Consider the following 13,001-nt stretch of genomic DNA (forward strand, 5'->3'; position numbering starts at 1 on the left):
TGCCATGAACTTGTGTATGGGAGGGTGGTGGTTACTATTTCTGTCCGGTAGCCAGAATTAGGTACAGACATAGACAGAAAGAACTAGTTCCTTTATTCTCAAAGAATGTCCTTGGTTTGCTGCAATAAAGTAAACGAGTTAGTGCATTCCTGTGGCACTGGACATGTGAAGACTTTTTGTACTCATCAACGAGGAGCCTGAAAGACGTGTTACTGCATAATGGGGAAGTCTATGAGTCCATTTCTGTGGCCCATTTAGTTCAAATGAAAAATACGTATGAGAACCTGAAGATAATCTTAATTAGCCAGTATGAGGAGCGCAAATAGCTTATCTGTGGCAACTTGAAGGCTATCGGAATCCTGTTAGGACAACAAAATGAGTTCACAAAAATGCTTTGCTTTCTATGTGAATTGCACAATCTGACATGGCAGAGACACAGGGGTGCGAGATTTTGTCAAGAGTAGAGAAATTTTGTGCCTGATCTAAAAAATATTCGGCAGAACCGCTTGCAGTGCCAAAACGAATCTTGCTTCCACCACTACACATAAAACCGCCCTTGAAGCAATTTATAGAAGCTCTAGCATAGGATGGACACCGCTTCAAATAACTTTCCAAGAAATTTCCGTTCACTACACAAGAAAAATTGAAAATTGTAATTTTTGTTGGTCCTCAAATGAAGAAATTGATGGAGGATCAGATTTTGACAAGACAACGAAGAAGAGAGAAAAAGACTCATGGACCGTATTCTGATCAGTTTCAGAAAACTTTCTAGGGGATAACAAAGATTCTAATTACAAAGGCATTGTTGAAATAATGTCACAAAATTTCAAGAAGATGGGTTGTAACACGAGTGTGACAGTCCACCTTCTACCTTCACATATCGACTACTTTCCAGAAACTTTGGGACATTACAGTGAGAAACAGGATGAATGTTTTCACCAAGATATTGAGATGGAGAAGAGTTGCCAGGGGATCTAGATTGCAACTATGATGGCCGAATGCTGTTAGTTTTTGAAGAAGAGTGGCCATCATATACAAAGATCTGCACGAAAGTCGAGGAAGAGAAAGTTTAAAAATTAATGAAACACTGTTAAATTCTTATTTTAGGGAACTTGTTAGGGGAGTTCTGCAAAGAAATTTTAAATATATTTCATATTTCAAATGTATCTTGATTAAAAATTCGCCTTATTTGAATTGGTGTTTGAATATAATGGTGGACTCAGTAGTTAAAATAGTCAAAATATTACTTCTTATTGTGTGTAAAAAACCTGATGTGATAGACAGAAATGGAAGTTATTTCTAGAATAAGTATAAACATTTATTCAAGAACACCTACTTTCAACAGAACATGTGACAAAAATTCTTCAAATGCAGACTAGTGTTATCGCAGATTAACATATGCAGGTGGGACACTCACTTCGCTGGAAACTCTTATGGTCTGACACTTGGAGCATAGCTAGAGGTAAAGCGAGAAGGCCGAATGTCATACGCGCTACAAAGATGAATTTGTTTTTGATTCCTTTTCTACGTAATTTACATAGGTGTGTCTGTAGCGTTGATTATCGGGAGACATTACTAAAGTCCAATAATTGTAAACGGAATGGATTCCTTCTGTTGTGTTCAGTTTTATTACAATTGGCACCTCTTTATCATGACTATGTGGCGGTTTTCTCTTCAGCAACAATTGTGTTAGCATTCATAAGCTGGTATGATTCTAAATGTAGTGATTAAAACAGTAATCAGTACTTTGCAAAACGCCATGTTGAGAAGTGGATAACTCTCTCACTTTAACAGCACTATCAGTCTGATTAATATTCATATTAATCCATATCATAGTGTACTACATTTGGTACGTGTTGTATTTATTTGTCCATCTAATGTTAAAGTTAATTTTTGGACTCCAAAAAGACCCTCGAGAAGGGAACAATAGGAGACAAAATACGTTTCTGTTTTTAATTCTTATTTTTGTGTGTCTTATTGTATTTATTTTACTAGGTTAAAAGTAATCTTTCAAGGGACACCATTTTTAGAAATGTACTAGAGTACAAGGTCACTCACTTGTAAAATCTGAGATGGACAAAAGATCACAAACAATAAATACAGTAATAATCAAACCACTTTTTGAAACTGACTCACGTACTTTTTTGTCTTTGTTATTTGTGTTAAGTCTCATTATGTTACACATGTCATTTAAATCTTGTTTATTTTGTGTTAACACCATTTACTCTGTTGGACTAGTTTTGCTGAATGCTTGGATAGAATTTTTTATGTTATTGTCTCTATGGAAGATCGAATCACTGTGAATTCTTGGGCATGAGCAGAGAATGCTCAATGTCCAACAATAATGAAGCGTGGTTAGGGAAACCAGTCATCTCTGACCACAGCTTCGGTGTGAAATAGATGTATACATGACCATTCAATCGTTATATTAATGGTCAAGGGTGTATGTCAAAAACTTGAAGGTCCACAGGAGAAATTCTGATACCCACCAAATCACAAGACTTTTGCAGGCATGTGTGTGTATGATCACTGGTGGAATGAGTTCAAGACAGTGTGGTATTTCTTGGTTTTCGGTTGACAAAGCTATCATGGTCCGACATGTCATTCTCAAAGCCTCAGTTAGAGAGTGTATGTCACACTAAACTCTTTATTGAAGTGTGACACTCTCCAGACAAAAATTATTCGGTAACTGGGAGGTAGTGAGAGGTGGCACAACACTGTCAGTCAGATTAATATTAATATTTTAGGTCATTCTCTCCGTATTCCCCAGTACCCGAGGGTCCGTAGTGTAGGCGATGGAAAAACAGGTAGAAAGATGGATTGTGGGCCATAAATGCTGTGTGGGTCATATTGGGAAGCAGAGTTCTATGTATTGCACCTGCAGAGGGTAGGAAGTGTGTGGAGGACGCCATTTAAGAGAGACTGCTGTAATTCGACCTTTTGTGCAAACGGTGGGACGGTCATAAAACTCCAAGGATTCTCATGTTAGAAGACAAAGCAGCTGGTGCAGTTGTTTAGTGGAGCTAAGACTGTAATTCCCCTGAATCCAGGAAGTTGCCAGATGCTTTTAGAGACTGGTAGAAACATATATTTCACGCTCACAACTGTTTGGAAAGCTTAACCGCCATTTTCAAATATTGGAAATGTCTACCTGGAATGATGTAATCTCTTTGTAAATGACGGACGTTTTCTGCCAAAACATGGCCATACTTACCCTAGTCTAAAATCGTCTTTTTGCAGGCAAGAGGGATTTTGAGTCGCTGATTGGCTCCTCTCTGGGCATGCAAAGCAGAGGCTTTCTCTCCCAGCGTGGAAACCCAATTGTTGTGTCTCGATTAGTTACCGCATCAATAGATAAGCGAAGAGCGGAGAGTCAATGAGTAGAGGATATTTCGATTTTTTTGTACAGCGTAAAGTTCATTTTTTTTTTAATTAGGCTCCCCTACCGAGGGTTGGTGATTCTTTGTTTTCTCATCTTCTGGTCCTCCCCTTTCCCTAATCTGTAAGACTTGTGGTCTGCAACTTGTGGTGGACTAACAGCCAGTGGCAGTTTCCAACTGCATCAACAGTGGAACTGATGTATCATCTTGAACATATTGTGTGTCGCAAGGGTGAACTTATTCGTCCTGAGTCAACCGTTTCACATTTCACAATTGCAGCATGCACTGTCGTGCCAGTGAGTCAAATTGGTTTGGCCAAGCCAGCGAACAGGTGCACTTCACACCGAAATTTGCAGGGATTCCAGGGTTCTGATAAGAAGGTTTCACGTGATCTAACAAGCAGCGCCCCAGTCCGCATAGTTTGCCAATTTTCGTGCACGCGTCAGAAAATTCCAGCTGCCGTAGCGCGCCGTTCCTCGCCCACTGCCTTCTGTTTTTTGCTGCCACCTGAATCAATGCGAAAAGGTAAGCAATTGCTACACCGGCGTAGGGTTTTTAAATAATATTCACAGTGCCCTGTTCTCGAGTGAACCAGTGTGGTGTAATTGGTCGTAGAAACTTCCATTTAAATAGAATTTGGTCACACAGTGGATTCATGTAAACACAGACAGATTGCGTTGCAAAATGGATTAATTCAAGAGAGAATTTGTATAGTTTCCATCGCAATGAATGCTTTGCCAATCAAGCACCATCCCTTTTCTGACTTGTGTCATTTTATTTGTACGATTTATCAAGTCGTAATTATGAAACGGCGAATAAAAACTTCTCATTATATTTGTAAAATTAAATATACCACTGTTCTCATTCATTCTCAACTATTCACCGTTTTTATTTTTTGTGGTAATACGTGGCTATACCACCAATTTAATGTTCAATCTCATCAAACTAGTTAATTTGATTATTAATTTGAGTTCTGAAGGTGGCCACAGACATAGACAACAAAAGGGTCGTGAATAAATTCACTAATTTCATAAATAAAGAAATTAAGTACGTAGTTCACGATTTGAAGGTTGTCGAGCACATAATACTTTTCTTTACGTAAAGAAAGCAACATTTAGCACCACTCGGAGATATATTTATGATTGAAACAAGTGGCCATTTGCAATGCCTCCTTTTATTGCTGCCCATGTCGTTCTCCTAAGTGAAAGTTAAACTACTCTAAATGCTTATAAGTTACAAGAGAATCAGTATTACTAAATGGGTAAAACGATGCAAGGTCCTAGTAGCAGGCTGCCTGTATAACGGCTTCCATGGTCTTGACTTTCATTATTTCATATAATTATCGAACGAATTTACAAATTAAAAATGCTGGCGTAATGTACTCATAAAGAGGTGTGATTTTAGATTATAGGACTATACAGTATCAGATATTAAAGCTAAAAGCCATCTTGAGGCAGTGTAAGAAACGCCGCACAAATGACCTAGACTACATTCAGCCATTACTAGAAATGACAACACTTAGCGACTTCCCACAAACTTTACGTAGGGTTTCAAACCATTTCAAAACTTCATGCTTACTGTTTTTACATTGTTCGTGCACTAAAATTTGAGCATCAGGCATGCCGTTTTAATTTATTACTTTAGTACTAAATCTATTCGTAACACATTTTGCAGACAGTGCAAAATTATATTACTGTACGACACATCGTTCAGGAGATATGACGTCATAAACATTGAGATGCGTGAAAAAAACAGGTTTCGTAAAACACAGCGCAAAAGAGACTATTCTCTTGCTTGTAAAGGTTTTACACGCTTGAGTGAAATCCAAGAGGCGTTCAATAAGTAATGTAGCACATTTTTTCATGGTCAATTTCTATTGAAAAAAGCGAAATTTGTTACGGGGCGTCGTGGGATATTCCCACTTGAGCCCCTATAGTTTCATGAAGTTCCAGTACATGGCGGTGCTATACATAGCCTTCAAAAACCCGCCTGTAACGAAGGTTCCTTCCAAGCGGAGATCTGTCATTCAGTTTCTTTTGGCGGAAAACTAGAGCATTGTAGATATTGATAGGTGCTTGCAGAATGTCTATGGAGACCTGGCAAGGAACGAAAACACGGCGGGTCGTTGGGCAAGGCGTCTGTCGTCATCGCAGTAACGTCGCTCAAACCTGTCCGAACTCCCGCGTGCCAGCCAGCCGCATACAGCTGTCACTCTTGCAGTGGTGGAACGTGGCGACACTCTCATTCGACGTGACTGACGGATCACAATCCAACACCTCGCTACTCAACTGGTAGCCTATTGTAGTTAGTTTAAGGCCGCGGATTTGTATGAAATTAACTACTAAATGTATTCAGATGTTCCGCTTTCAGCTTTATCTCCATCACAGCACTGTCTTCTGCATTACTTGACTCGCTATTCCACAATATTACCGCGACTGACATTTTGGTTACATCTGGTTGGAATTTGTCAATATATTTTAAGTTTCAACTGTCAGACTTTAACGCCAATATTCTCGCCGTTGAACGATATGAAGCAGAACTATCATTTCACATGCTACAATTCTTAATTTTATTTGTAATACGAGGTTCGTCCACAAAGTAAGTTCCGTTTCTATTTCTATCCGCGGCAGCGCTACGATCGCAGTTCCGACGAGCATGCGTGGCAGTTACTCTGACTCAAGAAGAAGACATGAACACCATTTTCATATCGCTACTGTCGACGTGTGCCTTGTAGTGCTTCTTTATAATGTCAGCCGTAAATGAAAATGCCGCCGCGTGTGAAATCAGATCTGTGATTCGTTTTCTAAATGCAAAGAAAGTTAAACCAAAAGAAATTCATTGGCAAATCTGCGAGGTTTACGGATAAAATGGTATGAGTGTTGCAGTGGTTACAAGATGGGTCAGACTGTTCAATGCAGGACGCGATCAAGTGCACGACGAAGAATGAAGTGGACGCCCGTCTGTGATTACTGATGAACTGGTTCACACGATTGAAGAGAAGACTAAGCACAACCGCAAGTTTACACTTAGTGCCCTTGCTATGGAAGTTCCACAAATTTCACGATCACTAATTCATGAAACTGTTACTGAAAAACTGAAATTTCGAAAACTTTGCTCACGTTGGGCACCCAAAATTCTTAATGAACAACACAACAAACAAAGGTAACGTACGACATCCCTGAAACAAAACGGCAATCAGTGGAATGGAGGCACACTTCATTCCCATCGAAGGTTAAGCCCAACAGATCTTGAGACCTCGAAAAGTTATGTGAACCGTTTTTTGGGACAGAAAAGGCATTTTGCTGATTCATTTCTTACCACGAGGCCAAACAATCAATGCACATGGTTACTGCGAGACAATTAAGAAATTGCGCAGCACAATACAGAACAAGCGTCGAGGATTACTGTCAAAAGGTGTTGCTTTTTTCCACGAAAATGCCCGATCTCACACGGCGAATGTGACCAAACAACTCTTACGAGAATGTCACTGGGACGCGTTTGATCATCCTCGGTACAGCCCGGACTTCGCTCCTACCGACTTTCACCTCTTCTTACACCTAAAATCTGTCCTTAGGGGTCAACACATGGTTGAATACACAGGCAGCAACCTTCTATGAAAAAGGCATACAAAAACTAGTGCCACGCTATCACAAGTGCCTACATAATTTCGGAAGCTATGTAGAAAAGTAGCTTAACAGTTGCAGATTTTTGTACAATAAATATTTTTTCTGTATCTGTAAACGTTTGTTTTATATAACCAAACGGTACTTACTTTGTGGACATACGCCGTATTACATATTTTTCAGTATGTGAAGTCATACTTTTTTAGCCAATTCTTCACCTATAACATAGTGTGTAAGATATACATTGCTCTAAAAAGTGACAGTATTTAATAAGATCTGTAACATTCGTCTCAATCAGTTCCCTTCAACCTGCTGTACTTTAAGATTCTACGGAATTCCCATGTAGTTTCCTGTGCTCTGTCCCGTGACTGTAGTTAAGTTGAAAATAGGTACCTGCCATCGAGTTTATCTGAAGCTTCAGGTAGTTCTGCGAATCAACAATTGAAATAGGAAAATATAATGCGCTCTAGGTTCCTATTTTCTGTTTCTTTTCTTTTTTTAAAAAATGGAACTGCAGATTATTGGAAGAAATTATTCAAAAAGAAGGGAGTAGCGTCTTTGACTCGTAAACTAAATGTCTTTGATCCAGCGTTCAAACACGCCGACTGCTAAAATTTTGAATAGAAATCATGAGAAATGGCACCTCAAAGCTTCAAGCATAATAAGTCACGCTCTTTCTACCAACGGCCTTGTCAAAGAGGGCGGAGGAGCAGACAGAGATTCGGGGCACTCTCTTGTCCTTGGTGGGGAGGAACAGCCCCTAAAATGTGATGATCAACAGCATGAGGATACATAAAGACAATGGGAACCACTGCATTAAAGACACAGGACATTTGGTCCGTAGTCTCCTATTCGTATCTCTGGGAAGGGTCTGCCAAGAGGGAAGTGACCGTGACACTGGAATTCTGATACATTTGTAACGAAGTATGAAAAGGTTGAAAAACTTTGTTCTTCTCAAAGTTCCAGAATTTTCGGCTGATAGTTACTTGTATGGTGTATGATGCTGGAAGGAAAGGAATACCGATGTCAGCTGCATCTGAACTTTAAGCAGAATCAGCGGCGACGAATGAGAATGTGTGACAGATCGGGTTCGAACCTGGGATCTCCTGCCACTACATCTACATCTACATTTATACTCCGCAAGCCAACCAACGGTGTGTGGCGGAGGGCACTTTACGTGCCACTGTCATTGCCTCCCTTTCCTGTTCCAGTCGCGTATAGTTCGCAGGAAGAACGACTGTCTGAAAGCCTCCGTGCGCGCTCTAATCTCTCTAATTTTACATTCGTGATCTCCTCGGGAGGTATAAGTAGGGGGAAGCAATATATTCGATACCTCATCCAGAAACGCACCCTCTCGAAACCTGGCGAGCAAGCTACACCGCGATGCAGAGTGCCTCTATTGCAGAGTCTGCCACTTGAGTTTGTTAAACATCTCCGTAACGCTATCACGGTTACCAAATAACCCTGTGACGAAACGCGCCGCTCTTCTTTGGATCTTCTCTATCTCCTCCGTCAACCCGATCTGGTACGGATCCCACACTGATGAGCAATACTCAAGTATAGGTCGAACGAGTGTTTTGTAAGCCACCTCCTTTGTTGATGGACTACATTTTCTAAGCACTCTCCCAATGAATCTCAACCTGGTACCCGCCTTACCAACAATTAATTTTATATGATCATTCCACTTCAAATCGTTCCGCACGCATACTCCCAGATATTTTACAGAAGTAACTGCTGCCAGTGTTTGTTCCGCTATCATATAATCGTACAATAAAGGATCCTTCTTTCTATGTATTCGCAATACATTACATTTGTCTATGTTAAGGGTCAGTTGCCACTCCCTGCACCAAGTGCCTATCCGCTGCAGATCTTCCTGCATTTCGCTACAATTTTCTAATGCTGCAACTTCTCTGTATACTACAGCATCATCCGCGAAAAGCTCCATGGAGGGGCAGCGTTACCACAACTGCGCCGACTACCCCGGCGCGCCACTGGGCCCACCCACACTCCCACGCAGCGCCACCAATCCGAAATCTCTGTCCACGTCCTCCATGCCCGCTACTTTGAAATTCCCTTACGTGAGACGTAATCGCCGCATCGGATAACCGTGCGGTCTGAGGCACCTTGCCACGCGTCGCGCGGCTACCCCCGTCGGAGGTTCGAGTCCTCCCTCGGGCATGGGTGTGTGTATTGTCCTTAGCGTAAGTTAGGTTAAGTTAGATTAAGTAATGTGTACGACTAGGGACCGATGACCTCAGCAGTTTAGTCCCTTAGCCCTTACCACAAATTTCCATTTGAGACGTAATTGAGCATCCACACTGAAGAAGACTGATCCGTTGCCCATCGAGGCGAATCTATTATATGTATGTGTGGTGTCTGTTCTTTCAGACATGTCCGAAAGAACATACACCATGCATTCATACAAATGAATCAGATTGTTGTGTCCGCAGCTCGTGGTCGTGCGGTAGCGTTCTCGCTTCCCGCTCCCGGATTCCCGGGTTCGATTCCCGGCGGGGTTAGGGATTTTCTCTGCCTCGTGATGACTGGGTGTTGTGTGATGTCCTTAGGTTAGTTATGTTTAAGTAGTTGTAAGTTCTAGGGGACTGATGACCATAGATGTTAAGTCCCATAGTGCTCAGAGCCATTTGAACCATTTTGAACCAGATTGTTGTGTGAGTAGCCATAGTTAGCTGCTTTGGAAATACCGAAACACTTTGTAAATTTTCATCTAAGAACCTATAGGAACAAGTTGATGGAGAAGAAATTCTTTCCCGTCTGTTCAATATTCGTAGTTTCAAAGTCATTTTGCTTAACAGTGGGACGAGGTGTGAGAGCTTCAGTGAATTAAACGAGCTAGGAGCTGAGGGTACCAAAGGTGGATACATCCATCTGTATACTGCCGTTAACGATAAGATGCTACATTTGCCGCCCTTTTCTCTAGTTTTCCGTGAATTGTATCTTGCCCTCCTCAGGTACGACCGAAGGAAGACCAGAAAGTGAGGTCCGAGTGCAAGTCATGTCATGCGGATGAACCTGCTACACAGTGGGTTTGTGATTTTTGCCTTAAATCTTGAAACCTAAATTTCCTTCATTAATTTGCGGCAAGACTTACCAGTAACTGTAGTCATCACTATTTCCTCGTGTTAACTCAAGTGCCTCTCTAAATGTTCAAATAATTGTTCGTTTTATAGGATTAAAGTCACTTTACTCGATAAAAAGAACCATATGTACACTCATACAGTCTAGAACCACACAACCGCTACGGTCGCAGGTTCGAATCCTGCCTCGGGCATGGATGTGTGTGATGTCCTTATGTTAGTTAGGTTTAAGTAGTTCTAAGTTCTAGGGGACTTATGACCACAGCAGTTGAGTCCCGTAGTGCTCAGAGCGATTTGAACCATTTTACACTCATACTTACAATTTCTATTAAGAAATGGACAACAACAACAACAACAACAACAAACCAGTTACTGTCTACATTTGAAATGGCGTTTATTCCATGAGTAATAAGGAGTGTAGCAAGACCCCGTACTCTAATATTGTCATCAAATTACAGGAAGTCTTAAGAAACAAGTCGAACTGTTAATTAAAACCAATGGCGTAAGGAGGCCCATCACTATACCCACACACATTCGTATGTTGCAACATTCCACTATTGTACTGTAAAAACCACTGTACGAAGATTATAACAATGGTATACTTAAAATTAAGTCGTTGTCGGTTCGTTCTATTTTTACATCGATCTGGGAGGATAACTTTCGCCCTACAGTAAGTTCTGATAGGTAGAGGACATAAACAGAGAAATGTTCGAATGGCAGAAGCGGGCATCGTACTTCATAAGTAGCTGCAAAAATGGGCCTTCAGAGTACCACACCCCTATCTAGCCTGTCTACTGCCGACATCATGGTATCAGAAACGAACAGTGTACTTCCTTATTGTAGAGGTATAGTCATGTGAAGAGAGCAGTCGTGAGCACGCAAAAATGGTGTGGTCGAGGAGGAGAAACATACAGTATATTTCCATCCAGCCTTCGCTTGTGTCTTGTCCCGCAGTGACGCAGGGTCGGCCATGGTTAATCGGACTTGACATGTTAATTTTAAGGGGTGGCCAGGTGCCCTTCCTGCCACCACCTCGTACCCCCCCGGGACGGAATCAGTATACCCCAGCTGTCTGCATTTAGTGTAATCCAAGGAATAGTGCGAATGTGTACAGATGCCTGCGAGCCGTGTAACTGAGGCGGAACGTGGGGAACAGCCCAGTATTCACCTAGCAGGATGTGGAAAATCGTTGAAAACTCACACCCAGGCTGGCCGGCACACTGGCCCTCGTCGTTAATCCGCCGGGCGGAATCGATCCGGGGCTGGTGCCCCTACCCGATCCCAGGAAGCAGCGCATTACCGCTCTCGGCTACCCTGACGGGTCAAACATACAGTATACGTGTGAAAGCATAAGTGCGCTAACTTCTGGATTCGTTAACACAATTAACAGCTGGCAGGATGAAAATTTTGAACAGAGGAAAAAGGAAACGTGGTTCTGCCTTAGCAAACACAGTTTCCCTTGTTTTACCACCCATACACGTTTCAGAGAAGTTTCTCCATCTTCAGTGGGTTTTATTTATTATCTTATTATTGGATATTGTTGTTTACAAGTCCGTCTGGTATTTGCATTACCACTATAATTGCCTTCCAGCATCTTTTTTTTTTTTTTTTTTTTTAAATTTCTATTGGGTGTTTCAGTAGAGCCTCAGTGAAAAAGTGTGTGTTAGGAAGCTCTACTTAAACACCCTATAAAAGCACGAAAACGCATGTACCACAACACAAGGCATACTAGAAGGCCATTATATCTCTACTGCAAATACCAAACAGACTTGTCAACACTAATATGCAATGATCTACAAATACATAAAGAAAAGTGTCAGTTTGTTTGTTTGTAATTCGTACTAATCCACAATTTTATTTTGATCTTGATGAAATTTCGCGCATTCTACTTTGAAGGCAAGAGGAAAATCACTGTCAACAAAACATTTCGTAATCTGACTTGAAACATATATATACGTAATATGTAAGAATTAATGAAAAATTAAATGCCTAAAAAACGAAATATACTGCGGTAAACTGACTGTAATTTCTATCGACAGAATAAATTACAGCGCTAATACCCGTCAGGGGGCGAGAGAAAGCTCGAAAATTTGACAGAAATATGACTTTAAATTCTTATTCATTGATTAGTTGCCGTTGTTACACATCACATACCATGGAAGATATTTTAGTCCGTGCTCGTGATCGAACTGAACACGAAATTTACCGAACTGTGACGTAGATTGTTCTAAGAGTTCGAGTCGTGCTCAAATGCAGCCCTACCCGAAATAATTAAAACTGAACTAAAACAATAGCCTTCGATTTAAAGCTACTGCAGTTTCCCATATGGCTTGAATTCGCTATGTCAACAAGGCATAGGGTAAATTACTTTCTGTGGCAGATATTGAACATCCCTGGCAACTGAAGATGAAAGATAATCTCTGAAATACACTCCTGGAAATTGAAATAAGAACAGCGTGAATTCATTGTCCCAGGAAGGGGAAACTTTATTGACACATTCCTAGGGTCAGATACATCACATGATCACACTGACAGAACCACATGCACATAGACACAGGCAACAGAGCACGCACAATGTCGGCACTAGTACAGTGTATATCCACCTTTCGCAGCAATGCAGGCTGCTATTCTCCCATGGAGACGATCGTAGAGATGCTGCATATAGTCCTGTGGAACGGCTTGCCATGCCATTTCCACCTGGCGCCTCAGTTGGACCAGCGTTCGTGCTGGACGTGCAGACCGCGTGAGACGACGCTTCATCCAGTCCCAAACATGCTCAATGGGGGACAGATCCGGAGATCTTGCTGGCCAGGGTAGTTGACTTACATCTTCTAGAGCACGTTGGGTGGCACGGGATACATGCGGACGTGCATTGTCCTGTTGGAACAGCAAGTTCCCTT

This window comes from Schistocerca serialis, chromosome 2 (genome assembly GCF_023864345.2).
Source record: "Schistocerca serialis cubense isolate TAMUIC-IGC-003099 chromosome 2, iqSchSeri2.2, whole genome shotgun sequence".
Lineage (NCBI taxonomy): Eukaryota > Metazoa > Arthropoda > Insecta > Orthoptera > Acrididae > Schistocerca > Schistocerca serialis.